At 38.4% G+C, this 25684-nt stretch overlaps 2 pseudogenes; both read right to left on the bottom strand.

Moving 5' to 3' along the window:
* Positions 1-1791: 1791 nt before the first annotated feature.
* On the bottom strand, positions 1792-2722 carry LOC114215201 (olfactory receptor 5W2-like; annotated as a pseudogene).
* A 17955-nt stretch (positions 2723-20677) lies between these two features.
* LOC114215202 (olfactory receptor-like protein OLF2) lies at positions 20678-21805 on the bottom strand (annotated as a pseudogene).
* Between the last annotated feature and the right edge of the window lie 3879 nt (positions 21806-25684).

Below are 25684 nucleotides of genomic sequence, written 5' to 3'. Positions count from 1 at the left end.
ACCACCATTGCTCTCTCCTCCTGGAAACAGAAAAAAAATGCCCTTATGTTCCCTTCTTGACAGTGACCTAAAATAAAAAGAATACTCTTAAAAATCTCTTGTTATGTTTTTCATAAATGGATTAATTCTTAGTGATGACAGTGCAAACAACACATGCAATTAATTAAGTTTATGGGAAAGATACAAGATTACTTAACATCCAGCTACTCAGCAATGGCCATTATTAAAATTGTGTTCATTTCACAGATGCACAGAGATCCAATTATTACAAATAGAGTTCTATGTAAATATTACTTTGTTCTTTTTTATTGAACATATTAAGTTAATAAATCCTCCTTTCTTTTTTTAAATTTTATTATGTTATGTTAATCACCATACATTACATCATTAGTTTGTGAGGTAGTGTTCCATGATTCATTGTTTGCGTATAACACCCAGTGCTCCATTCAGTACGTGCCCTCTTTAATACCCATCACCAGGCTAACCCATCCCCCCCACCCCACTCCCCTCTAGAACCCTCAGTTTGTTTCTCAGAGTCCATAGTCTCTCATGGTTCATCTCCCCCTCCGATTCCGCCCCCTTAATTTTTCCCTTCCTACTATCATCTTCTTTTTTTTTTAAACATATAATGTATTATTTGTTTCAGAGGTACAGGTCTGTGATTCATCAGTCTTACACAATTCACAGCGCTCACCATAGCACATACCCTCCCCAATGTCTACCACCCAGCCACCCCATCCCTCCCAACCCCCACCACTCCAGCAACCCTCAGTATTATGCTGAGCAAAATAAGTCATTCAGAGAAAGACATGTATCATATGATCTCACTGATATGAGGAATTCTTAATCTCAGGAAACAAAATAAATCTTCCTTTCAACTTAAACTGTATCAATTAGGGATTTAAAAAATATTATTAGTGTAATGCTATGAACACATCAAGGAGACTGAGTTGTCTTTCCAGTGGCCTTTGGACAAGGTGCGGGTCCTTTATCTTCAACTTTCCTTTGTGCAGCTTCTATACAGTTGTCAACAGCACCATATCTGTTCTCCAGAGTGAGGGCAAGAAGGGAAATCCACAGGCTGATGTGCACTCTGAGATGGAGTATAAATCTAGAACAACTGATCCTGAAGATGTCTGCTGATATAACTGGGCCAGAATGATGAGGAATACATGGTCCATGAAGATTTTTACTGCAAATGATCCCTCCCTGTCCCTGATGGTTATTTCAGCCTAGGCCAAAAGAAAAGATGTAAAGGAAGACTTAATCTAAGATGAACATACTAGAATAATATTTAAAAAGCAAGTTTCTGTGTGAGTGATTCTGTGTTTGTGTATGTGTGAGTGTTTGTGTGAGAGTGCATGAGTGTGTGTGTGTGTGTGTGTGAATTTGCAAAGGCTCCTTTGCGTCAGTTTTGCAAGGGACACTCATGCATTTATTTAACAAATGTTTTAAATGACATTTGGACCTGAGCTTTGTAAATAATAAAGTAGAAATATTAGTGAACAATACTGGAAAGGGCATTGCATTCGTGGAACTTTGAACAGAGAAGCCAAGTATGAAAAGATCCTTTTTGCAAACCAGCAATTGAACCTAGTATTACTCTTCCTTTGTTTGAACAGAAGACCAAGATCAATAATGGCTCTTCCCACACTCAATTTAGTATAATGATAAACAATAGGAAACATCTAGAAAGTTGTGTTGGTGAGACTATAGGAATGTATGTCAAAGGACCTCAGCTTCAATTTACAAGAATCTTTGAATAAATACCATTGGGTGAAAAATACAGCTTCACCCAGAACATAATTTAGTGCTGATTGCTTTTTTCAAGGCACCTTTCACATCCTTATTCCTTAAGCTGTAGATGAGTGGGTTTAACATAGGAATGACCACTGTGTAGAAGACAGAGGACATTTTGTCTGTGTCCATAGAGTAACTGGAGCTGGGTCGGAAATACATGAACAGGAGTGTGCCATGAAATACAGCCACTGCGGTTAAGTGGGAGGCACATGTAGAGAAGGCTTTGCGTCTCCCCTCAGCTGCGTTCATTCTAAGGATGGTAGTTATGATGTAGCTGTAGGAGAGGAGGACGGTGATGATGCTGCACCCCACCACACAACCAATGAGAGTGAACATCACTATCTCATTGATGGATGTATCTGAAGATGAGAGGGCTAGCAAGGGTGGGATGTCACAGAAAAAGTGATTGATGATATTGGAATTGCAGAATGACAATCGAAATGTGCAGCAGATGTGGATTGCCGAATCTACTAAGCCCACAAAGTAGGCAAGGGACACGAGCTGGATGCAGATATTCCTGGACATGACGACTGTATAAAGAAGTGGGTTACAAATGGCTACATACCTGTCATAAGCCATGACAGCCAACATGAGACATTCCACATCTGCAAAGACCCCGAAAAAATACATCTGAATTGCACATAAATTATATGGAATCCTCTTTTGTTCAGACAAGAAGTCAGCCAGCATCTTGGGAGAGACAGTGAAGGAGTAGCAGACATCACAGAAAGACAGATTGCTCAGGAAATAATACATGGGCGTGTGGAGCCTGGAGTCCAGCTTGATCAGAAGGATCATCCCTAGATTGGCAATCACGGTTATGCCATAAACTAGCAAAAAGAGCACAAAGAGTCCCTGCTGTACATCTTTCCTGTCCTAGGAGTATGAAGTCAGAAATCACAGTGCAGTTCTCCACAGCCATCACTCAGATCTGGGAATCCCTGCTTGTGAGAGAAGGAAACAGAGCCAGGATTAGCATCATCTTACCATTTTAGCAGGTAAACTGCGGGTCCTATTTTTCTGTATTTAGGAAGAGAGACAAGCAATGTCAGGACTATTAGGTGAAGCAGACTGTCCTGGAAATATATATAAATCAATATAAATGATTTGATAATTATATTACCTACATTTGTACAGCACTGTACAGAATTTGTAGCACACTTTCATTCAAATTAAAGTATGCTATTTGCATACCAACATATGTTGTATTTATGATAAGCTTTGCTAATTGTTTCTTCTATAAGGAAATTAATCTCCTCATTGTTTGAGGCAATAGTTCTTAACAATTATTTGGCCAGATAGCCATGTGTTCAGCAAGGAAGTTTTTTTTTTACATCTAGTACAGATATTGTTATATTCTGTAACAGAGAAGCCTAACTGAGAGGCACAAGTAATGCCACCATCTTTTCCCCTCTTCCTAGGCACAAGTAATGAATATATCCCTTTGTTTCCCCCCAAAATCCGAAATAGTGGGCCATATGAAAAATTCCTTTATACGACATGCTTCTACTTCCCCAGGCAGTCACCCCATGCCCTATCCAGTCTCAATAAACAAGGGATAGAGCCAGTCTGAGATTCAGGACCCACTGGAGCAGGGAGGGTGTGGTTGCTGAAGAACACGGTGGATGGTATCCATGAGCAATACTCTAAATTGGACAGACAGGAAAATGCCAGGGCTAACCATGCTCCCTACTGACAGTTGCTGTTGCTCAACGGAGATTATGAAGAACATTTGGGCTCTAATCATAGAGATTCTGGTAGCAGGTGACAGAGCAGCAAACGAGGGAGGGTGGTTTACTGTGTGAGTCTCTCTGCCCCAATTTACTAGAATTTTCATGGTCTATTCACCAATAGTTCAGATCTGTAAGAGGCATGTTAAAAATACTCATGTCCACAATCCTACACCTCAGAGAGATTAAAGTTTGAGCTGTACCTTTCCCAACTTCCCTAGACTTTTTAATATTGTTTTATTTTATCCCTTTTACCTTTAAATATCTCTGAAATCTGTCTACTTTTGCTTTAAAAAAAATGGTGGTTGAGAGGTCAATTGATTTTTATGTTCCACTGTTTTTTTTACCCAAATCAAATCAATTATATTGTATGTAATCTCATACAAGTCCTCCTCTGTTTGTGAGAATTTAGGAAAAGTGAAGATGAAGTTAGATGAAGAAGAGATAAAAAAAAATCTGAATAATGATCTAGTGATCAATGTGCAGGTCTCCAAACCCTTGGCTTAAACTCATTTAAATATCACTCCCTGTAGACACATCTTGAAAAAAAAAATGCTTCCTTAATAAATTTTTAAAGAATTTATAAAAATACAAGTAATACATGAAAAACAATAAAAAAGTTCATTCTAAGGATGAATGTTTGTTTTCCCTGCTTTCTATGTGTATATTTATTTTAAATAAGTAGATTGATAAAAGAAATTGAAATGAAAGTTTGCATAACATATACACTTCTTTGGTTTTATATCATGTTTTCAGTTAAGAAAGGATAAGAAAAACACAAAAATTTATAGTAAAATCGGAAAAACAGCAAAAATTGTTAGTACCTGTCCCAGAATTACTGACCTCCACTCCACGCAGTTCTTTCTGCAGGAGGCTTCAGCATTGTCTCCTGATTGACCTAGATTATATAGTCATCTCTGAGTCTGGTCCCTGGGTGCTCAACACTTAGTCTCACAGGCATAAGTGAGATACCTTATACTGTGGTGGTTTATTTTCTGATATTTCATAGGGGTATGGTGATTGAACAAGAAATACAGGGCATTAAAAAAACTTGTGTCCCTCTCTACCTTACCACCCAAAATTATACCTATTTTAGGAATAGCAAAATGATCCCATTCAACAAGCATCCCTTATTTCTAATTCTCCAATCCCTATACTCTCCTAGAATTGATTTTTGCGATAATTTCATAATTTACAAAACAAATACACACCCATTCATGCCCAGGTACTTACACAGATACACAAACTCTTTCCCATTAAACACATTCACCACGTAAAGATTTTTGTAGAAACAGCAAAAAACCACTGATTGATATCACATTGCCTATTGATAACTATATTTTGTTGTCTACTGAATTTTTAATTTTTTTAAAATAAGTGATGTCATGATATAAACATTATATATAAAAATAAGTATGATGAATACAGGCCATGCATTCCATTGCATTAATGTACATTAATTCATTCTATCTATCCTCTGCTAAATGACCACTTGATTTATTTTATTTTTTAAATTTTTTTAAGATTTTATTTATTTATTTGACAGGGAGAGACACAGTGAGAGAGGAAACACAAGCAGGGAGCATGGGAGAAAGAGAAGCAGGCTTCCCACTGAGCAGGGAGCGCATGCAGGGCTCGATCCCAGGACCCTGGGATCATGACCTGAGCTGAAGGCAGACGCTTAATGACTGAGCCACCCAGGCACCCTGACCACTTGATTTATATACAACTCTACATATCATAAAAACTTTGATATGAGTAAAATTATACAAATATAATTTATCATGTCCATATATATATATATATATTTTTTAAGATTTTCTTTATTTAAGAGAGAGAGAGAGAGTGCTTGCAGGAGCAATGGGGAGGGCCAGAGGGAGAAGGAGAAGGAGGCTCCAGCTGAGTGGGCAGCCTGATGTGGGGCTCGATCCCAGGACGCTGGGATCATGACCTGAGCCGAAGGCAGATGCTTAACCTACTGAGCCACCCAGGCGCCACCATACCCATATATTTTTTAAAAATAAATTCTATAAATGGTTTTTAAGAGCACAGAGATTGACCTTAAATAAAGGTAATTTTAGTCTTTTTACCATAGTCAGATGTTTTTGTTATCTAATTATAGGTATATATTATGATGTATTTCATATGTATCACATGTCCTAACTTGTCTCTAACCACTCCATAACGTGTTAGAGAAATTGAAACTGAGAGGTAATAAGTAAAGTTCTAGAGTCTCACTGATACTAAGTTTCATTGAATCTACAGAAATTATTTACAATAGGTTCCTGAATATAGTGTAAACAAATATAGTGTAAACAAATTTTGTCTTAAAAAACTAGCACTCTAAACCCTCTGGTAGAATGTGATAGTGTGTGTTAAAGTGACATTCAAAAATTCAGATTTCCCAAAGACTTCCCAGATTTCTAATAGAACTGAGAGGCTGTTTAATCCCACTTCTCCACCAAGGTAAGATCCCAAGGATAAGGGAGGGCAGAAGTGTTGCCACATGGGAAGTAACCCAGGTTACTTAAATTAGCTGGGTACTTGAACATTATTAATGTTGGAGAGTGATTTGAAAGCCCCCTGCATTTGCACAATTCCATGAATTGAATAGAAAAGAAATTTTATTTCCTTGAACTTGTGCAACCTGGCAACTAAGGGGAATAATCTCTGTATTGTCTGTTTTCTGAGTCATAGTTTATCATGTTTGTGAATCATTGCTATGCACCTACAAGCACAGGTTCCTATGTATTTTTTAAATGTCTATTCTTGGGCGCCTGGGTGGCTCAGTTGGTTAAGCGACTGCCTTCGGCTCAGGTCATGATCCTGGAGTCCTGGGATCGAGTCCCGCATCGGGTTCCCTGCTCAGCAGGGAGTCTGCTTCTCCCTCTGACCCTCTTCCCTCTCGTGCTATCTCTCATTCTCTCTCAAATAAATAAATAAAATCTTTAAAAAAATAAAAAATAAATGTCTACTCTTGATTAATGTTACAAAAAATGTAAAAACATCACATATATTAGATTTTGAAGCAGGTAATTTAATTGCCACAAACTTGTAAGTGCAAAATTTGTGTAAACAAACAACAAAAAAAGTAGGATGCAAAAGTCATCTACCAGTTTATGCGCCCAATGCTTCAAGTATTTCTCCTGAAACCTCACCTGGAGTCAACAGAAACATAGGTTTTGCACTTATTTTTTTCACTTGTTTGTCTTTGTTATAGAATTTCCCCTTATTTTCTATAAAACTAGATTGCCCTTCAAGCAAAAGTCAATGAGATGAATATATTTTTTAATTTTTGGAAAAGTGATTTTGGTGACAATTGTTAATGCATTTTCCTAAATGTATTGTTATTCTTTGTGTGATAATCAAAATACCAAATACCAAATGTACTCCTCTGGGAAATATTGTTGAGAAAACTCTCAAAGCTCCTAAATAATTGTCAGTACCTTGCCATCAGAGGAACTCAAGAAAATGATGTATTTGTGTTACCTCAGAGATTTCCTACTGTTCTCTACCTCTCTTATGCATATTTGGAGGAGGGACAGCCATCCTCCGTCACCTTCTTCTGATTCCTTTCCATACTCATTTTTCCCGCAGGTCTGTCTGTCTACAGGAAAGTCAAAACTCAGGCTACACTCTGTTCATAGGGGAGCCAGACTTGAACTTCATAAACATGATCTCCCCTCCAGACTACATAGTCTAATCCTAGTCCCCTTTAGATCTGGAGTGTGTCTGGCAATAGAGTGCACAAAATTGGAAAATCTAAATTAATTCTCTAAGGAATTTTTTAAATTTTTTATTGTTATGTTAATCACCATACATTACATCATTAGTTTTTGATGTAGTGTTCCATGATTCATTGTTTGTGCATAAACCCAGTGCTCCACGCAGAATGTGCCCTATTTAATACCCATCACCAGGCTAACCCATCCCCCTACCCCCCTCCCCTCTAGAACCCTCAGTTTGTTTTTAAGAGTCCATCGTCTGTCATGGTTCATCTCCCCCTCCGACTTACTCCCCTTCATTCTTCCCCTCCTGCTATCTTCTTTTTCTTTTTTCTTAACATATGTTGCATTATTTGTTTCAGAGGTACTGATCTGTGATTCAACAGTCTTGCACAATTCACAATGCTCACCATAGCACATACCTACCCAATGTCTATCACCCAGCCACCCCATCCCTCCCACCCCCACCACTCCAAAAACACTCAGTTTGTTTCATGAGATTAAGAATTCCTCATATCAGTGAGGTCATATGATACATGTCTTTCTCTGATTGACTTATTTCACTCAGCATAACACCCTCCGGTTCTATCCACGTCCTTGCAAATGGCAAGATCTCTTTCCTTTTGATGGCTGCATAATATTCCATTGTGTATATATACCACTTCTTCTTTATCCATTCATCTGTTGATGGACATCTTTGACTCTTTCCACAGTTTGGCCATTGTGGATATTGCTGCTATAAACATTGGGGTGCATGTACCCCCTTCGGATCCCTACATTTGTATCTTTGGGGTAAATACCCAGTAGTGCAATTGCTGGATCATATGGTTAGCTCTATTTTCAACTGTTTAAGGGACCTCCATAGTGTTTTCCAGAGTGGTTGCACCACCTTGCATTCCCACCAAAAGTGTAGGACGGTTACCCTTTCTCCGCATCCCCGCCAACATCTGTCGTTTCCTAACTTGTTAATTTTAGCCATTCTGACTGGTGTGAGGTGGTATTTCATTGAGGTTTTGATTTGGATTTCCCTGATGCCGAGCGATGTTGAGCACTTTTTCATGTGTCTGTTGGCCATTTGGATCTCTTCTTTGGAAAAATGTCTGTTCATATCTTCTGCCCATTTCCTGATTGGATTATTTGTTCTTTGGGTGTTGAGTTTGATAAGTTCTTTATAGATTTTGGATACTAGCCCTTTATCTGATATGTCATTTGCAAATATCTTCTCCCATTCTGTCCGTTATCTTTTGGTTTTGTGGACTTTCTTTTGCTGTGCAAAAGCTTTTTATCTTGATGAAATCCCAATAGTTCATTTTTGCCCTTTCTTCCCTTACCTTTGGCGATGTTTCTAGGAAGAAGGTGCTGCAGCTGAGGTCGAAGAGGTTGCTACCTGTGTTCTCCTTTAGGACTTTGATGGACTCCTGTCTCACGTTTAGGTCTTTCAACCATTTGGAGTCTATATTTGTGTGTGGTGTACGGAAATGGTCCAGTTGCATTCATCTGCATGTGGCTGTCCAATTTTCCCAACACCATTTGTTGAAGAGACTGTCTTTTTTCCATTGGACATTCTTTCCTGCTTTGTCAAAGATGAGTTGACCATAGAGTTGAGGGTCCATTTCTGGGCTCTATTCTGTTCCATTGATCTATGTGTCCTTTTTTGTGCCAGTACCATACTGTCTTGATGATGACAGCTTTGTAATAGAGCTGGAAGTCCAGAGTTGTGATGCCGCCAGCTTTGCTTTTCTTTTTCAATATTCCTCTGGCTATTCGGGGTCTTTTCTGGTTCCACACAAATTTTACGATTATTTGTTCCATTTCTTTGAAAAAAGTGGATGGTATTTTGATGGGGATTGCATTGAATGTGTAGATGGCTCTAGGTAGCATTGCCATCTTCACAATGTTTGTTCTTCCAATCCATGAGCATGGAACGTTTTTCCATTTCTTTGTGCCTTCTTCAATTTCTTTCCTGAGTATTTTATAGTTTTCTGAGTACAGATCCTTTGCCTCTTTGGTTAAATTTATTCCTAGGTATCTTATGGTTTTGGGTGCAATTGTAAATGGGATCGACTCCTTGATTTGTCTCTCTTCTGTCTTGTTGTTGGTGTATAGGAATGCCACTGATCTCTGTGCACTGATTTTATATCCTGCTACTTTACTGAATTCCTGTATGAGTTCTAGCAGTTTTGGGGTGGAGTCTTTTGGGTTTTCCACATACATTATCATATCTTCTGCAAAGAGTGAGAGTTTGACTTCCTCTTTGCCGATTTGGATGCCTTTGATTTCTTTTTGTTGTCTGATTGCTGTGGCTAGGACTTCTAATACTATGTTGAATCGCAGTGGTGAGAGTGGACATCCCTGCCGCGTTCCTGACCTTAGGGGAAAAGCTCTCAGCTTTTCCCCATTGAGAATGATATTCGCTGTAGGTTTTTCATAGATGACTTTTATGATATTGAGGTATGTACCCTCTCTCTCTATACTCTGAAGAGTTTTGATCAAGAAAGGATGCTGTACTTTGTCAAATGCTTTTTCTGCATTTATTGAGAGGATCATATGATTCTTGTTCTTTCTTTGTTAATGTATTGTATCACATTGATTGATTTGCAGATGTTGAACCAACCTTGCAGCCAAGGGATAAATCCCACTTGGTCGTGGTGAATAATCCTTTTAATGTACTGTTGGATCCTATTGGCTAGTATTTTGGTGAGAATTTTTGCATCCATGTTCATCAAGGATATTGTCTGTAATTCTCTTTTTTGATGGGGTCTTTGTCTGGTTTGGGGATCAAGGTAAGGGTGGCCTCATAAAACGAGTTTGGAAGTTTTCCTTCCATTTCTATTTCTTGGAACAGTTTCAGGAGAATAGGTATTAATTCTTCTTGAAATGTCTGATAGAATTCTCCTGGGAGGCCATCTGGCCCTGGGCTTTGTTTCTTGGGAGATTTTTGAGGACTGCTTCAATTTCCTTAGTGGGTATAGGTCTGTTCAGTTTTTCTATTTCTTCCTGGTTCAATTTTGGTAGTTGATACATCTCTAGGAATGCACCCATTTCTTCCAGGTTATCTAATTTGCTGGCATAGAGTTGCTCATCATATGTTCTTATAATTGTTTGTATGTCTTTGGTGTTGGTTGTGATCTCTCCTGTTTCATTCATGATTTTGTTGATTTGGGTCATTTCTCTTTTCTTTTTGATAAGTCTAGCCAGGGGGTTATCCATCTGTTAATTCTTTCAAAAAACCACCTCCTAGTTTCGTTGATCTGTTCTACTGTTCTTTTGGTTTCTACTTCATTGATTTCTGCTCTGATCTTTATTATTTCTCTTCTCCTGTGGGGTTTAGGCTTTCTTTGCTGTTCTTTCTCCAGCTCCTTTAGGTGTAGGGTTAGGTTGTGTATTTGAGACCTTTCTTGTTTCTTGAGAAAGGCTTGTATTGCTATATACTTTCCTCTCAGGACTGCCTTTGCTGTATCCCAAAGATTTTGAACAGTTGTGTTTTCATTTTCATTGGTTTCCATGAATTTTTAAAATTCTTCTTTAATTTCCTGGTTGACCCATTCATTCTTTAGTGGGATGCTCTTTAGCCTCCATGTATTTGAGTTCTTTCCGACTTTCGTCTTGTGATTGAGTTCTAGTTTCAAAGCATTGTGGTCTGAAAATATGCAGGGAATAATCCCAATCTTTTGGTACCGGTTGAGACCTGATTTCTGACCAATGATGTGATCAATTCTGGAGAATGTTCCATGGACACTAGAGAAGAATGTGTATTCCGTTGCTTTGGGATGGAATGGTCTGAATATGTCTGTGAAGTCCATTTGGTCCAGTGTGTCATTTAAAGTCTATTTCCTTGTTGATCTTTTGCTTAGATGATCTGTCCATTTCAGTCAGGGGGGTGTTAAAGTCCCCCACTATTATTCTATTGTTGTCAATGTGTTTCTTTGCTTTTGTAATTAATTGCCTTATATAATTGGCTGATCCCATGTTACAGGCATAAATATTTACAATTGTTAGATCTTGTTGGATAGACCCTTTAAGTAGGATATAGTGTCCTTCTTCATCTCTTATTACAGTCTTTGTTTTAAAATCTAATTTGTCTGATATAAGGATTGCCACCCCAGCTTTCTTTTGGGGTCCATTAGCATGGTAAATTGTTTTCCACCCCCTCACTTTCAATCTGGGGCTGTCTTTGGTTCTAAAATGAGTCTCTTGCAGACAACATATGGATGGGTCTTGTTTTTTAATCCAATCTGATAGCCTGTGTCTTTTGATTGGGGCATGTAGCCCATTTACATTCAGGGTAACTATTGAAAGGTATGAATTTAGTGCCATTGTATTGCCTGTAAGGTGACTGTTACTGTATGTTGTCTGTGTTCCTTTCTGATCTTTGCTGCTTTTAGGCTCTCTCTTTGCTTAGAAGACCCCTTGCAATATTTCTTGGAGGGCTGGTTTCGTGTTTGCGAATTCCTTTAGTTTTTGTTTGTCCTCGAAGATTTTATCTCTCCTTCTATTTTCAATGAGAGCCTAGCTGGATATAGTATTCTTGGCTGCATATATTTCTCGTTTAGTGCTCTCAAGATATCATGCCAGTCCTTTCTGGCCTGCCAGGTCTCTGTGGATAGGTCTGTTGCCAATCTAATATTTCTACCATTGTAGGTTACGTATCTCTTCTCCCCAGCTGCTTTCAGGATTTTCGCTTTGTCTCTGTGACTCGTAAGTTTTACTATTAGATGTCGGGGTGTTGACCTATTTTTATTGATTTTGAGAGGGTTTCCCTGTGCTTCCTGGATTTTGATGCCTGTTTCCTTCCTCACATTAGGGAAGTTCTCTGCTATTATTTGCTCCAATATACCTTCTGCCCCTCTCTCTCTTTCTTCTTCTTCTGGGATGCCAATTATTCTAATGTTGTTTCGTCTTATCGTATCACTTATGTCTCGAATTCTGCCCTCGTGATCCTGTACTTGTTTCTCCCTCTTTTTCTCAGCCTCTTTATTTTCCATCATTTGGTCTTCTATATTGCTGATTCCCTCTTCTGCCTCATTTATCCTAGCAGTTAGTGCCCCCATTTTTGATTGCACCTCATTAATAGCCTTTTTGATTTCTACTTGGTTAGATTTTAGTTCTTTTATTTCTCCAGAAAGGGTTTCTCTAATAACTTCCACGCTTTTTTGAAGCCCAGCTAGTATCTTTAAAGTCCTGATTCTGAACACTAGGTCCGACATCGTACTAATGTCCGTATTGAGTAGGTCCCTGGCTGACGGTAGTACCTCTTGTTCTTTTTGCTGAGGTGATTTTTTTCATCTTGTCATTTTGTCCAGAGGATAATAGATGGATGAGAGAACAAAATGCTAACAGGTTAACAATGACCCCAGCAAATATACTCTATACAAATCAGAAAAGACCAGAAACCAGGGGAAAAGAAAGGGAAAGAAAGAAAGAAGAAAGAGAGAGAGAGAAAAAAGAAAAAGATAAAAACAAAAACAGAGCAATACAAAAAAAAAAAACAGAATATGATCAAATATGATCAGGCTAGTGCATAGATCAGTACCACACACTAGATTTTGTGCGTATTTTGGTCTTAAGAAAAAAGTGCCTCCTAAAATTTTAAAGGAAGAAAGACTTATGTATGTACAAAATTAGGGTTGATACAATGAAGAGATGCAAGATGACTGTAAAGATGAAAATTATAAAAGATTTTTTAAAAGGAATTGATAAGATAAGAAGTTGTTTGAAAAAAGAAAGAAGATTTAAAAAAAAAGGAAAAAAAAGGGAGAGAATGTGATCAGGCAGGAGACTAGAACAAAGTCAGACACTAGTGATTTAGGGTATATTTTGATCTGTTAGAAGAAACTGTATCTCAAAATTTTAAAGAGAGAACAACTTATATATATATGCCAAAAATAAGGGTAACTACTATGAAGGGATAAAATATGACTCTAAAAATGAAAAATAAAAAATGTTTTTTTTAAAAAAGGGATGATAAGATGTTGGTTGAAAAAGGGAGAAAGAAAAATTCAAAAAAAAAAAACAGTTAAAAAAATTAACTTTGAAAGACTAATGAATCATGGTAAAAAAGCCATAAATTCTATGTGCAGTATTCCCCTAGCGCTGGAGTTCTCCCGTTCTCCTTGATCGGTAAACTTGGTCTTGGCTTGCTGGCTGTTCATGCTGATCTTCTGGGGGAAGGGCCTGTTGCCGTGGTTCCCAAATGTCTTTGCCGGAGGCGGAATTGCCCCGCCCTTGTGAGTCCGGGCTCAGCAAGCTGCTCGGGTTTGCTCTCAGGAGCTTTTGTTCCCTGCAAGTTCTCAGTACAGCTTTGGAGGACCAGGGTGAAAATGGTGGCCTCCCAATCTCCACCCGGAGGAGCTGAGAACTCGGGCCCCACTCCTCAGTGCACCCCCAGAGAAAAGCAGTCACTCCCTTGTCCCCGGTCTCCGGCCGCTCTCCGCGCTCACCCGGCCTGTGACCGAGCGTTTCTATGTCTGGCACCCGACCCCGTGTGGAGTCTTCAAAACCAGCAGATCCCTGCGGTGCGCTCCCGCGCCACTCCTCCCGGGGGAGGAAGGGGAGTCTCCCCGGATCTGCCGCTTGTTGGGTCCCTGCTGGAGGAGCAGTGGCCCGACTGGGCCGCGGATCACAGTTTATGGCCACCCCGAGCTGAGAGCCCGCGCCTCGGCTCCGTCTCTGCAGCCGGCTTCCCCGCTCCGATCCCTGGGAGCTCTGCCGCACTCAGGCACCCCTGGTCTTTGTGTGACCCCGAGGGTCCTGAGACCACTCTGTCCCGTGAGGTTTCCACCCCCCGCTTAGCCACTGGAGTGACGCCCCTCAGCAGAGCCAACTTGTAAAAGTTCCGATTTTGTGCTCCGCGGCTCTAGCACTTGCCAGAAGCGGCCGAGGGAGGCCCCCTCCCCCGCCGTCTATCCTCCCGAATATCGCCTCGGATTCACTTCTCCGCACGTCCTACCTTCCAGAAAGTGGTTGCATTTCTGTTCAGAGAGTTGTTGCTATTCTTCTCTTTGATCTCCTGTTGAGTTCGTAGGTGTTCAGAATGGCTTGATCCCTATCCAGCTGAATTCCTGAGACCAGAGGATATCCAGGTCTCCTACCACTGCGCCATCTTGCTCCGCCCACCTCTGACTCTTCCCTAAGGAATTTGTTTGTTAGTAGAGAGTGGCTTTCTTTAATTATGAGAGGAAAGACTAAAGGTCAAATTTAAGAAGTCAGAGACAGGCAATTGGGAAAAAGTCTTTAACTAAAGAACTCCCTTGGTGTCACTGGTGCCCCTAAATATATCACTACATAAGAAATGTCTACTTTTAAGCTCCTTCATTCAGGGGCACCTGGGTGGCTCAGTCAGCTGAACATTGGACTCTTGATTTTGGCTCAGGTCATGGTCTTGGGGTCGTAAGATCAAGCCCCGCTTAGAGCCCTGTGCTGGGCATGGAGCCTTCTTAAGATTCTTTCTCTCCCTCTCCCTCTGCCTCCCACCTCTCTCGCGTGCTCTCTCTCTCTCTCAAAAACAAACCAACAACAACAACAAAAAAAACCTTCCTTCGGATAGTAGTTTTCTGGCCCTGAGTCATGGGCTGTTAAGAATAAGTTCTGTGCATTATACTGGTACCAAGTTCACTAAATCTTCTTATCACAAGGAAACAAGAAAATCAGGAGTTATAGGTTGCTAACATCTCTATTCTATAAGCAAGCAACTCATGTTTAGTAACATATAGGACAATTATTTAATGAAATATTTTCTAAAAGTTGCATGCTTTATTAATTTTACAGAAATATCTTGAAAACATATAAACTGCTAGAGATTTTAAAAATTAATATGAAATCCTGCAGCTGTCTATAATCTGGTAGTAAATATCTTAATTTTAGAATGAATTTTGAAGTTGTGTGTATGTGTATTATTTAAAAAATAGCTAGTGACTTTTCAGAAATAAAAACATCCCTGCACACATAACCTAGACCAAACCACGAACATAACAGCATTCAGAGACTATGAGACTTAATACCAATTGATGTCCAATATGATAGTTTAGTATTTTTTTCATATATTGAAGTGAAATCATTTGGTTGGTAACCTTGTATGTCTTACACTCATTGTTATGTATATGATTCCCTTATGTTGTTGCACCTGGTGATCGTTTATTCACTCTCTTCACTGTGTGGTATCCCAATGAACAAACATACCTTATGTTATTGTCAATTTCTAAATAATGCTACATTTTTGTACAAGCTTGGGATGTCCATAGTCACTCATTTGTATTGGATGTAGAGGTAGGAATAGAATATTGGGGACAACTGTAGTAGATCCTGCCACACAGTTTTCCAAGTTTGTGCATCAGTTCTGATCTCTGTTGTCGGTGTCTGAGAGCTATTATTGTTTCATATCCACACAAGTACTTGATGTTAATTAAGATCTTGAATCATTTTCATTTTGGCCATTCTTTAGGTGGGTCAAGGTACAACACTGAGGTTTTAATTTTTATCTACCTGAATACTAATAATGGTGTATCATCATTTCTGTGAAGTGTCTGTTTGATCCTGAATGTGGAATAGGAGGTCAGGAAAGAAGCTGTGTTTACAAGGACTCAGCCTTCTACTGCTCTTACTTTCTAGCCAATATCATTGCCATTCATGTCAAATCAGCCTTGAGACATAATACCATTCTTTTGTATGAAGAGAAAGCCACTTGTTTGGTTTATTTACTTATCTTTTTTTTTTTAATATTTCCAATACTGCAGATAGTTTTACACAGCAGAAGAATAACAGGTATAGGGAGATGGATTATGGCAACTAGAAATGAGATAAATCCTCTTTCCAGAGTGAGGGTTGAGGTCTAGTGAGGAAGAGCGAGTTGTTAAACACCACAGTGATTTCGAGTTGTATTCGATGTCAGGTTCACAGCATATTTCTGGAAAGGAATGTCCAAAGAGGTTTAAAGTTGCTGCCTCTGGCTTTCACACAGGAGCACCCACTTACTGGGTTATTGAGCTTTACCACTGTTGTATTCTAACACATGGTGCTGGACAGTCTACCACTAGTATGCATCTACCTGCTCACTATGTTGTACAAATGCCCAAATCTACCATCACTATGTCATTTTTATCCTTAGGGATTCCAGTGCAAGGCTGAAGGAAAGGAGTCCAGATACAGAAACATGCCTATTATATCAATAGTCATTTGTAATATAATACTGGATAATGATTCTCTCATCAGTCCCTGGTGGCTATGTGAGAACCTTGTGATGTAGCTACACAGAGAGTGGAAGGCAACTGGTGAGGAAGGAAGTAAATGAGCTAGAATACACCAAAGTCTTTTAATATTTTTCCTATTTCTGTAGCATCCCATATGGAAGGGTTAGTTCAGGCCATCTGCCCCAAGTTCCTATTTAAGTCATGAGTCTACTAGTCAACATTCCCAGTGAGTGATTTTTTTACTCTCTAATTACATAATTCAGGGAGATGAAGCCTACAATTAATTAAATTGGTTTCTTCCATTTTTAGACATACATTCATTGAGCTTAAGATATCTCATTTAATTAGTTTATGATTTCCTTCTCATCAGTTCAGACTCATTAGATGTGATTGAAGAGGCCAATATGCAGATCAAATCAGTCTTTACATGATATTACTGTCCTATGTCATATGGAAGGACGATGGCATATTTACAACTTCTGAATTAGAAGCCTCTGATCCACTGAGACTCTGCTTTGTTTAGACTTTAATACATTTCAAAAAATGGCTTTTGCTATGTTGCTTCTCATAAGAAAGATTAGCAAGAAAATATGGTACAAGTAGAGACTCTTAAAACATTTTTCCCCAAAAACACCTTCCCCATAGATTTTTTTTTCACCGCCATATTTTTCCCACAATCTGTCATAGTTTCCCACAAATACCACCCGCAAAAGCAGAGGAGACTTTTGAGGTTTGCTTCTGGAATTCCTTCTGAAATTATTTCACCAAGGACAATTATAATTACTTAAGGGGTACAATCTAATAGATACTTAAGAATGTCATTGAGTCGGGGCACCTGGGTGGCTCAGTCAGTTGAGCATCAGCCTTCAGCTCGGATTGTGATCCCGGGGTCCTGGGATTGAGCCCTCATCAGGCTCCCTGCTCGGTGGAGAACCTGCTTCTCCCTCTGCCTGCCGCTCCCCCTGCTTGTGCTCTCTCTCTCATTCTAGCTCTATCTCAAATAAATAAATAAAATCTTAAAAAAAAAAGAATGTCATTTAGTCTTCCGTGATCTTGCAAACATACAACCATATCCATGCTTTCTCAACAAGCCGGCTTCCAGTGGTTGACATCAGAAAACTTGAGCAGGAATTTCAGAAGCAAACCTCAAAAGTTTCCTCTGCTTTTGCAGGTGGTATTTGTGGGAAACTATGACAGATTGTGGGAAAAATATGGCGGTGAAAAAAAAATCTATGGGGAAGGTGTTTTTGGGGAAAAATGTTTTAAGAGTCTCTACTTGTACCATATTTTCTTGCTAATCTTTCTTATGAGAAGCAACATAGCAATTTTTTTTTACTTCCCATGTTATTAATATAAGTATCTTTATAGGTTTATTACTTTAGTAGCCACAATCATTTTTATGCATTTTCTTAAAAGCTATTAAATTATATATATACATACACACATACACACACAAGACATACATTATACCCTCATTTAATTATGTTTTGACAAATATCTAATGAACATTCAAAAATGTTATCAAGTGTGTGGTTTTTATTATTTGTTTTTCCATTTTGTGTTCCAGACTAGATAAAGGAACTGATAAGAATGATTGATAAGAATTGATACTCAACCTCCAATAAAGAATGTTCATGGTCTTATATTGGAGACAATGGTCAAATCAACTGAGCCATAGGTACAGTGATGCCTTGAGGAGAGTATTATTTATAAACCACAGAGATGAGCATTTAACCAAGACTGAGAAGGCAAAAGAAGGAAAGAAGAGACAAGTGAAAGTGACTGAGTTGAATTTCAACATAAGGATGTACTTTGCCAGGACCCTCCACTTTGCACTTTTATCCTTCTCTTGTTGGATGTTGAAGGGGAGCAGAATACACCACCCCAAAATATACCACTTTGGCTATTGATTATTTTATTTTATTCTTTTAAGATTTATTTATTTAGGGATGCCTGGGTGGCTCAGTCATTAAGCATCTGCCTTCGGCTCAAGTCATAATCCCAGGGTCCTGGGATCAAGCCCCGCATCAGGCTCCCTGCTCAGTGGGAAACCTGCTTCTCCCTCTCCCACTCTCCCTGCTTGTGTTCCCTCTTTTGCTGTGTCTCTCTCTGTCAAATAAATAAATAAAATCTTTTAAAAAGATGTATTTGTTTATCTTAGAGAGAGAGTGTGTGCATGCACAAAGGCAGTGGGGGGGTATGGGCAGAGGGAGAGGGAGAGAAGCAGACTCCCTACTGAGCATGGAGCTGTCTTGGGGCTTGATCCCCTGAACCTGATATCATGACCTGAGTGGAAAGCAAAGGTTGGATGTTTAACAAGCAGACCCACTCAGGCGTCTGGGCCATTGATTATTTAAAATCAAATTTACTTAAGGAATAGCAGGTGCAAGAAAGACACTCTGAGCCGCCTTTGTTTTTCTGAAGGCAGGAAATAAATTTCCTATGTGAAGGGTACTCTTCCTGCACCAGGAGAAAGAGAGACCTCCTCATCCCCAAAGAGGGAGTTGAAGGCTACGAATGCTGTATAAACAAACTCTGTTACTTCTTTACTTAGAAGTAAAGTTTGGTCCTGAGACCATGCCTCTCTGTCATGTCAATTCTTCACAAATGTATTGCTTCTTTGTCTAAAAAAATATAACAGATACCTTATTTGGCCACTTATTTGAGTTTCATATTTTTTTGAGATCCTGTACATAAGAAGTTGAATTTGTTTTTCTTCTGTTAATCTAGCTTATATTAATTTAATTATTAGATCAGCCAAAGAACCAGGAAGGGAAGAAGGGAAAGTTTTGCTCCCTTACAACTACATCACCTCTAAGAAGACACTGTCTTATCCACCTCAGGATCTGTAATTCCAGCTTCCCCCTATGGATTCCTGTTTTCCTCCCATCCCCATTGTATCCCTCTTCACCATTTAGATCTGAAACAGAATTTCAAGGAATCTTTTCTTCTCCGCATTCTACAGGTAGACATTTTGCTTGAACTTAGAGTTTCTTGCCTTTTCACTTCAGAGAGATTTAGAGTTTCTCATGAATAGTTGTAAGACTATTTAATTAATTTTACTTATTTTTAATACATTATGGAATTCATTGGAATATAAACTACTGGAATCACCATGAAACGCAAGACACCTATAGTGCAAAAGGTGTATACTAAAAACTCATAGTTCTTAGAATAATTAAATTAATGCATAAAATAAACAACTAATGCAAAATTAGCACACTAAGATGAAGAGTGGACAGTTTTCCAAATATTAAGCATGACTTATTTAAAATGGAGACATACGGGAAAAATGAAGGGGGGGAAATAAGAGGGGGAGACGAACCATGAGAGACTATGGACTCTGAGAAACAAACTGAGGGTTTTAGAGGGGAGGGTGATGGGGGGATGGGTTAGCCTGGTGATGGGTATTAAGGAGGGCACGTATTGAATGGAGCACTGGGTGTTATACGCAAACAATGAATCATGGAACACTACATCAAAACTAATGATGTAATGTATGGTGATTAACATAACATAATAAAATTAAATTAAATTTAAAAAAAACAAGTGCTGGAGGGAAGGAAGACCAATAGAGGAAGTGATGGGTTGTGAATTGTAGCACTATAATCCAGCCACACTGGTTGTCTTTAAATTCCATAGAAATGATATGGTCTTGTTGCTGATCCATCAGCATAGAATGCTTTCTCTACCTACATGTATCCTCAGCTGATCCCTACTTACCTGTTAGATGCCAGATTATCTCCATTACCAGAAGCACTTTTCAATGTTCTTCACTATATTTGAACATTATGCATGGTTTTAGAGGCCTCAGTATTTTTATTTTATGGCCTAATTTCAGTTTATTATAAATAATTTGAATGATTAATTAATATTTGTCACTTCCATTAGATGATGAGATTCATTAGCGTAAAACTACTGGATTCGCTATGAAATGCAAAGTGGAAGAGGTACTGAGAAAAGTCTCAATAACATTTAGAAAATTCATTTCATTCATAAATGAAAGATTGAGGAAACAAATATTAGGCAAACTAGGAGTCCAGAAATTTTCAATTAAAGAGTACCAGTACAAAGTCAAGACATAAAATGAACCACGGAGCACTTAGGGAATAACACATTTGGGTAGGGCTGAAACATATTATAAATATTTCTTGGATCACACCACATTAGTAAAAACAATTTTAATTTTTATAAATTATAGTGTAAGATTGGGAGAAAATTATGCACATATAAGTTTTCAATGAAACCACTTTTTATTTTTAAGTATTTTCAGGGCCTCTTTCACATCGTTATTCCGTAGGCTATAAATCAGAGGGTTTAGCATAGGAATCACAAGGGTGTAAAACAATGAGGTCATTTTGTCTTGATCAAGAGAGTGGGAAGAACTTGGCCAGAAATACATAAAGAGCAGAGTTCCCTGGAAAATCACAACAGCAGTTCAGTGGGAGGTGCAGGTGGAGAAAGCTTTGAACCTCCCTTCCGCAGAGTTGATCTTTATCACTGCTAGGATGATGTAGCAGTAAGACACAAAAAGCCCTGAAAGAGTAATCAGTTCAATGAAGCCAAAAATGGTGAATATCACTAACTCATTAACTTGTGTATCTGAGGAAAACAAGAGGAGAGGTGGAACGTCACAGAAAAAATGGTTAATCACATTCAACCCACAGAAACATAACCGAATGTTAGTATCATATTTACTGAAGCATCCACAATTCCCACCATGTAAACCCCAGCCATGAGCAAGGAGCACACTCTGCTGGACATGCTGACTGTATAGAGCAAGGGGTTACTAATGGCCTTGTACCGATCAAAGGCCATCACTGCCAGAAGTAGACACTCAGAATCTACAAAGGTAGAGAACACCAACCATTGCAGAGCACAGCCATAGAAGGGAATTGACTTGTTCTTAGCTATGAAGCCTACCAGCATCTTGGGTCCAACTGCTGTAGAATAACAGAGGTCACTGAAGGAGAGGTGGCTGAGGAAGAAATACATGGGTGTGTGAAGGTGGGAATCCATTCTAATTAAAATGATCATCCCGAGGTTTGCAACAAGAATGATGAGATAGAAAATTAGAAATGTGGGCACCTGGGTGGCTCAGATGGTTAAGCATCTGCCTTCGGCTCAGGTCATGATCCCAGGGTCCTGGGATCGGGTCCTGCATCGGGCTCCCTGCTCCTTGGAGCCTGCTTCTCCCTCTGCTTCTCTCTCTCTCTCCCTCTGTCTCTCATGAATAAATAAACAAAATCTTTAAAAAAAAAGAAAGGAAAATTAGAAATGTGATAAATAGAGTCACTTTAACTCCAGGGTCATCGCTAACTCCCAAGAGAAGGAATTCATTCACAAAAGAGCAATTTTTTTCCATCCATTTTTCTTGATTCTTCTAAAATGCTACAGAAATGATCAAGAAATGGTTTAGGTATAACTACATAAAACTGTACATTTGCTAATGAAGATGATTCCAAAACACCTTACTTTATAAGAAATATACATTTTTTGCCACTAGATTGCAGATTATTACCCAAAGGAAGTAAGTAAAAAAATATTAATTTACAATTTTCTAAATATTTGACTCCTCATTTTTTCACATGGAAGGTTTTTGTTCATCATTCTTTAAATTTGGTGACTTGGAAAGCTACCTGTGATGAGCAAGTCTTTCTGTGCTTGTCCCTGGTAGCTGAACACCATAGACAGATTGCATTTTGTTTTTATTTAGTGTCATTTGGGACTGAAGTCTCTCACGTCTCTGCCCTCACACTTCTGTAGTGCACAAACATGTGATTAATTATATTTCTAGCTCTGTATTTTCCCCTGTGACTATTGCAACAATTTTAGCAAAGGCTGATTTTAAATTCTTTGCACTTGCATCACATGGATCATCTTTAGGAAGGTAAAATGATTTTTGGTAATATGATTCATTGCTATCCTGTGTCTACACGATCTTCCTCCAGACTTCTAATGAAATTTAAGTAGACCCTTTATTTAATTATTTTATCTCAATTATTATTCATTTTAATTTATTAAATTCATAAATTTATTAAATAAATGATTATTTGTTAATCATTATTTATTATTAATTATTTTTATTCTGATTCTTTCGCTTCAGAAACAATCTCTCTCCCCTTCCCACTTAGAAGTATAACCATTCTTCAACTGTTATATTTAATGCTTTGTTTTCATGAATCACATTTGATGCCATTCTTAAAACCACATATTATCCAACAGGATTTCAATTAATTTATGACTATAACATCCATATACTTAGCACACTTGTTCTTGAATTATTTTTCTTTCATTCAGATATGTATCTTTTACTACACCGTAAACTCCTTAGAAATAATAACTGGCCTTGGTTAATTTCTGTATATCTTGCAGCCCTAGCACCAAGTCTGGCACAAGTATTGTATAATTTAATATTAGTTGGTAAATATTTTAAGTGATTGGATGAATTGGTGACAGAGAGAAGAGGAAATAAAGAGGTTTTGCAAATTATTTCAACTCATATAGATCATGCATGCATTTGTACATGGAGGAGGCTTTAGGGAATGCCACGGTCTATGTTTTGTTTTGTTTTTTGCTTCATTCTCTTTTATTTTTTTTATTATGTTATGTTAATCACCATACATTACATCATTAGTTTCTGATGTAGTGTTCCATGATTCATTGTTTGCGTATAACACCCAGTGCTCCATACGTCTTAAAGTGTTTTAGAATTCACCAATGAAGACATCTGGTCCTGAATTTTCTTTTTGAGGAGGTTTTAGATTACTCATTTAATCTCCTGAAAAGCAATTGGTCTATTCAGATTTTCTATTTTTGATTGATTCAGTCTTGGTCAGTATTTGTTTCTTTTAGAATGTCCAAATTGTTGGCATATAATTATTCATGGTAGCATCTTATGATTCTTTAATTTGTGTGCTATCGATTGAAATGTATCTTCTTTCAGTTATAATGAAAGTCTTGGTAACTCTAGCTAAAGATGTGTCTGTTTTACTTATCTTTCCAGAAAACTATCTCTTAGTCTGATTTATCTTATTTATTTTCTTTGTAGTGTCTCTTTCACTTATTTCAGCTGTGATCTTTCTTAGTTCCTTCCTTGTACTAACTTTGGGCTTAGTTTGTTTTTCTTTTCCAGTTCCTTGAGGTGTAAAGTTAGGCTGTTTATTTAAGAGCTTTGTTTTTTGTTTTTTGTTTTTCTTCATGGTAGCATTTATCACTGTATTTTCCCACTAAGAATTGTTTTTGCTGCATTCCCTAACTTCTGATATGTTGTGTTTTCATTTCTGTCTCAAGATATTTTTTGAGGTCATTTCTGGTTTCCTCTTTAACCTGTATGTTCAAGAACATGTTGTTTAATCTCTACATATTTGTGACTTTTCCAGTTTTTTTCTTCTTTTTGATTTCTAGTTTCACTATTATGTTTGGAAAAGATACTTGAAATTATTTTAAAATTCTGTGGCATTGCTGAATGGAAACACCGTTGGCTATCAGAGTCAAGTGATCTGGGAACATAATCCTCAGGTGGCAGTTGCAAAAACGGGTGCAGACATGTATACAAACTCTTTCTAATGAGATAATTGGTAACTTGGGGTCAGCAGGAGAGAGAGAGTTGGAGGAATGTCCACAGGGTTCTCTGGTGTCTAGGAAGGATCGCAATCAGATCCTAGAATTATGAACGAATGTTACAAGAGGGGTAACACCTAGCAGGATTTAATATGGCCTTCCCTATTATTCGAGCTCAAGGCCAAATGCCCTGGCATGATCATCTTCCTTTTGCAATATTTAAAGAGCTAAGACAAAGCATTAGAGAAAATGAGCTTACTAGTACTTTCACAAAGGGTATTATAGAAGGTATAAGAGGAAGATATGAAATGCCCCCGGGGATTTGAGAACTTTGGTTAAAACTGTCCTTGACATTGTCCAATATTCCCTATGGCTATAAGTATTTAAAGAGGCTGCTCAAAATACTGCCATGGACAACCTTAACAATGGAGTCCCTATAGGAATAGAGATGTTACTGGGAGAAGACCCCTATCTTAATATACAAACCCAAATTAATATGGACCGCCAGTATTCCCCCACATAGCCACTGCTGCTGTTAAGTCATGGAGTCATTTGCCTGATGAACAGGATCTTTTGCCACCATTCATCAAGTGGCTACTGAACCTTATGAAAATGCCAACCAAGACTGTCAAAAGGTTTTAGCTCCCTTAAGAGGGCAAAACCCTAACATAGCAGAAATGATAAAAGCTTGTCCAAAAGTGGGGACTGGTATTCTATTGGCATCAGCTTTAACGCCTCAAAAATGTTTCAAGTGTGGCAAAGAAGGACACTTACAAAAACAATGTCAAAATAAAGAACAAAAGAAACCTACTCAAAAATGCCACCGATGCCAAAAGGGTTTTCATTGGGCTAATCAATGTAGATCCAAATTAGAAGTACAAGGCAACCTGATTAAGGGAAACTTGAGCAGGGGTGCTGGGTCCCATGACACGAACTAAAACAGGAACCCACCAACTCAAGCCTGGAACATCCATGCCAAAGAATGGATTCCCAACGCTGCCACAAATCCCTTTCTCAACCTCTCCGAGTCTTAAACCTTATAGCGACACTCTGGGAATGCTGAGCTCGATCTAACTTTAACGACAGACATTTTATTAAACGTGGTGGGTGAAGTCAAAACAGGAGAAACTAATACGTATGACCCCATTCCCCCTGGCAAAGTTGGTCTATTATTGGGCAGATCCAACACCTCTTTAAAGGGCATTTTGTCCTGCCAGGTGTGATTGATTCAGACTATACTGAGGAAATTAAAATTATGTTAACATCTAGTTATCATGAGATCCCTGCAGGAACTAAAATAGCTCAATTATTACTTCTTCCCTATTGGGTCCCTACGACCACAATGCAACAAAGAGGAGATAAAAGATTTGGGAACACTAATCATGAATGTTTTCTGGGCTTTAACAATTTGAGAGTCTAAACCTACTATGCAAATTAAACTAGCGCATAAATATCTAACAGGTCTAATAGACACAGGCAGATGTTACAGTTATAAGATCACCAGATTGCCCAAAAGATATCCTCCTGAAAAGAACCACACAAATTATTATGGGGATAGGAGGAAAAAATGTCCCATTAAAAAGTGCAATCCCCCATAGTTTGAGAGGATAACGAAGGTCATCAAGAAATCATCTGACTTTTCATTCTAGATCTCCCAAAGCCTCTTTGGGGTAGAGACCTA

Source organism: Eumetopias jubatus, unplaced genomic scaffold (genome assembly GCF_037043125.1).
Source record: "Eumetopias jubatus isolate StellerSeaLion01/CBP00866 unplaced genomic scaffold, mEumJub1_p1.0 scaffold_13, whole genome shotgun sequence".
NCBI lineage: Eukaryota > Metazoa > Chordata > Mammalia > Carnivora > Otariidae > Eumetopias > Eumetopias jubatus.
This window is presented reverse-complemented; position numbering and strand designations above follow the sequence as displayed.